Source organism: Priapulus caudatus, unplaced genomic scaffold (genome assembly GCF_000485595.1).
Source record: "Priapulus caudatus unplaced genomic scaffold, Priapulus_caudatus-5.0.1 Scaffold797, whole genome shotgun sequence".
Taxonomy (NCBI): domain Eukaryota; kingdom Metazoa; phylum Priapulida; class Priapulimorpha; order Priapulimorphida; family Priapulidae; genus Priapulus; species Priapulus caudatus.
In genome coordinates, this window is record NW_014577858.1 from 108,041 (window position 1) to 112,818 (window position 4,778).

Consider the following 4,778-nt stretch of genomic DNA (forward strand, 5'->3'; position numbering starts at 1 on the left):
TAATTGTATAAATATAAATTAAATACTAATTCCAAAGAACTCAATTCACAACTAAGTTAATATTTCCACAGCTGATAAATTCCCGCCTAAACGAACGAAGCAAGTGCACAGTGTGCGTGTTGTATTTTCGCTATCAAACTAACACAGCTATCTATCTTGTCATTGTGTGTTACCGGGGCGGCTGCCGGGACGAAGATAACGTAAGTTCTCGTAATTATTAAGCATTAGACTAAGTTTTTTTGTGTTAGTGGCGTCTATTGCACCATAACTGAAAAATGGCGGCGGATAGGAAATCATCGAGGTCGAGAAACAAAGTAAACAAAGAAAATAAGGAATTAAAGGGGTCAAACGACAGTGATATATCTGAGAATAGTATTTGTGGAAAGTGTAATAAACTTATCACTAGTAAAGTAAAATCATTGAGGTGTGAATTCTGTTGTGTTTGGTACTGTGTGCCCACATGCTCAGCTGGATTGGCTGAACCTATGTATGACTTCATAATCGAATATCCTTGTGACAGTTTTCACTGGTTTTGTGAAAAATGCAATGGCAATGCAGTCGACACGCTGAACCTTATTAACAACATGAAGCAGAAACAAAACGAGTTTGAGATGAGAATAGAAAAAGTCGAAACAGCTATGGTAAACCTCAGCACAGAAGTGAAGCAGACAGTTCAAAGCGAGGTCAAAGAAGCTCTAGATTCAGAACGAAGACGTTGCAACGTTATAATTAGCGGACTACCCGAGAAGTCTGACTCCAGTGACGAGAGTATTGTCAACGAATTAATCCGGGAAGCCTTAAAGCTGAACGTGGAGATAAAAGAATTGCTGAGACTAGGAGAGAAGAAACCTGACCGAATCAGACCTCTGAAGTTGGTACTTAAGGACCGAGATGACTGGCGTAGGATACTACAGAGTGCTAAACGACTAAAATCGTATGAAAAAGGGTTGCAAGCAGCACTGTTAATCCGTACGACAAAGTGTATATTGACGCAGACATGACCAAAGCCCAACAAGAAAGAGCGAAATTTTTGCGCCAAAAGATGAGAGACTTGAACGAGGATGGGGACAAGGTTTTTCGGATACGTCAAGACAAACTAGTTCGCGTAAACAAGAACGGGCAGGTGGAAGAAGAGGTCATGTTATAGCCAGCGAGAATGTTGCTACTAAAATTGTTCACACTAACTTATGTTCTACAAGTTCATCAGTTCGTATTAATCATCTAAAGTGCTGTTTTGCAAATGTACAGAGTGTTATGAACAAACTTGATTTAATTAAAGCTGAAGTGCTTGCACATGACCCAGACATTTTTGGGGTTACAGAGTCGTGGACTCATAGCAATATATCTGACGCTGAGATCTCCTTGCCTGGCTATAAATTAGCAAGACAGGACAGGAAGGACACGGCCAAGGGTAGGGGTGGAGGAGTATTACTCTATGTAAAAGACACTTTGATTGCATCGGAATACTTCCCGCCATCTGCAGACGGTTACACAAACTCAGTTTGGTTCCACATACAAACTCCTACAGGTAACATCTTGATTGGTTTAATTTACAGATCACCAAACACCACGGCAGAAAATAGTGCACAGTTACTGGAAATCATTCGTTCAGTCGATGGACAGCAGTTTATGCTATTTGGTGACTTTAACTACCCGGACATAGATTGGGATTTGCTTTACGCTGATCGTGACTGCATCGATTTCCTAGATTGTGTGCAGGATCAGTATTTATTCCAGCACGTAGACTTTCCAACTAGAGGTGAGAATATTCTTGACTTAGTGATCACAACCGAACAAGGAATGGTGGACCAACTCGAGAACATTGGCAAAATTGGTAAGAGTGACCATGATGCTGTGCTTTTTAATCTAAATACTTATGTAGATGTAGTAGCTGTTAAGATCAGCAAAGAATATGTCCCAGACTTCCGGAANCTGCGTCGATTTCCTAGATTGTGTGCAGGATCAGTATTTATTCCAGCACGTAGACTTTCCAACTAGAGGTGAGAATATTCTTGACTTAGTGATCACAACCGAACAAGGAACGGTGGAACTCGAGAACATTGGCAAATTTGGTAAGAGTGACCATAATGCTGTGCTTTTTAATCTAAATACTTATGTAGATGTTAAGATCAGCAAAGAATATGTCCCAGACTTCTGGAAAGCGAACTTTAACAAACTACGCGATCACCTAAGGAACATACCTTGGCACAGGCTACTTCAGGATCTAACAGCCAGTAAGGCTTGGGATGGTATTTATCCGCTTATGCTGATTGAGACGTCAAGCATTATTGCCGCACCGCTGTGCTGGATTTTTCAACGCTCGCTGGACGAGGGCGAGGTACCCCGAGGACTGGAAACTTGGAAATATCACACCAATATTTAAGAAGGGCCCACGTCACGCAGTATGTAATTACTGTCCGGTCAGTCTTACATCACAGGTGTGTAAATTAATGGAGTCTTTGCTGAGGGATGCGATCGTTGATCATCTAGGTAACCAGGACACTATTATTAACACGCAACATGGTTTTAGGTCTGGTCGTTCCTGTTTAACCAATCTGTTAGAGTTTCTTGAGGATGTGACGCATTATGTGGACTCCGGAACACCAGTTGGTGTAATATACCTTGACTTTCAAAAAGCATTTGACAAGGTCCCACATCGCAGACTGGCTTTGAAACTAGAGTCATGGTATAATCGGACCAATCCAGTGATGGGTTAGTGACTGGCTTCACGGTAGAAATCAGCGTGTGGTAGTAAATGGTTCGTCTTTACCATGGGCACCAGTGACAAGTGGGGTACCTCAAGGCTCGGTCCTGGAACCGACTCTTTTCCTGATATATATTAATGACATTGACAACGCGGTAACATCTATGGTGAAAAGGTTTGCGGATGACACAAAATTATACCGTACCATCGAGAATGAGGAGGATGCTGCGAAGTTACAATGTGATCTCCATAGTCTGATGGACTGGTCGGCTGACTGGCTGATGTTATTTATCGCAAGCAAGTGTAAGGTCATGCCCTTGGGCTATGCCAACAAGAAATTTGACTATACCATGGGCGATGTGACCTTCGAGGAAACAACATCAGAGAAAGATCTCGGTGTCCTGATTCACAACTCCCTGAAACCATCATCCCAGTGTGCAGCTGCAGTTAAGAGGGCCAATGCAGTTCTAGGCATGATTAAGCGCTCATTTATTTACAAGGAAGTTGACATCGTTATGGCACTTTACAAACACCTTGTCCGCCCAACATTGGAATACTGTGTTCAAGCCTGGAACCATCATTTGATAAAAGATATTGACCTAATGGAGAACGTCCAGCGAAGGGCAACCAAGCTGATACCGGAGCTCTGTCATCTCTCCTATGAAGATCGTCTCAAGGAGCTCAAGCTGACCAAACTAGACCCGAGGAGGTGGAGAGGTGATATGATTGAGGTATTCAAGATTCTTACTGACAGAGAGAAAGTGGACAAAAACAAACTTTTCATTATTTCCTCTGATACAAGAACCAGAGGTCATCAGTTTAAATTGATCAAGGCGCGATCGCGCCTGGACTTGCGCGGTGGATTCCTGGAATTCTTTGCCAGTTAGTTGTGTTAGTGCCTCTAGTGTAAACACATTCAAAAACGAGATCGACAAATACATTGTGATTATTGGGGCTACTATGAGTCGGATGGCTCCCTTGCCCCCTGCCGCCATGCGTCTATGAGTCGTGCGGCGGCGACAGGTAAATGCAGGTAAAAAAACTGATCTGCCTCAGATGTGGAAGTATGTCGAATCTGGTTACCCTCTGAGGCTGAAGAGGAAATCTAAGTCGACGGTCAAGGTCAAACTAAGGTCAAGGTCAGTGGTGAAAACACACTATAAAAAGAATCTTACTGTATAATACTGTGCTACACGGAAACAGTACTTATAAGTACTGTAATAGTTGTATCGGGAGTAGAACCTTATTTGGGCACACCCAGTAGGTCTGGGCTGCCCCGCCACCTGGTGTTAGGTAATGTAGTTATTTCCGCCATTATTGTTGTTGAAACCAAGCGGGACCATTTTTAGTTTATACTTGTAAAAGTGTAAAATTTGCTACTTAGAGAGTTTGTCCCTGTACTAGAGGTAAGCATATGTATAGAACACATTGTGGTGAAGATGTTTGAGGGGTTTAGGCCGATTAGGCACCCGGCTAATTACTGTATAAGGACTTCTTTGTCCAATCTGTCAGAAACTTGGCGATGTGCCCTTCTGGTGTCTAGCTTGAGAACAAATTGGTCAGTGTATTCTTTAGCCATCGTTAGTGGCACTGTTTAGGCCCTGTCGAGTGGAGAAGTCATGTCCTGAGTTAGCTGTGGTATTGTTTAAGGACATTTCCATCGTTTTAGGCCCAGTTTGTGCAGTTATAGGAGCATTTCCATGCCTGGCCACTGTAAGGTCAGTTCTCGTAGTTATCCCCAAGTGGCTGCACCTTCCGGCTTTTTTACTGTTTGGGACTGTATGGATTCTTGTGATTTGAGAACTTATTTCCTGTTAGTAATTTTCGGTTTATACGTTTGTATTTCTAGTTTACGTGACCAAAATCGACGTGTGACCAAAGAGAAGTGAACTAGATGTAAAGATGAGGTGATCATGTGATCTAAAATATAAACTATTGTTTGACTGGACTTGACCGCCTTCCTAAGTCTTTCTTGACGGGTGCCGTAACAATAGTATAGTCAGTATGTATGCTTATGTGTGTGTGTGTGCGTGTGCCTTTATGTGTGCGCGTGTGCCTTTATGTGTGCGCGTGT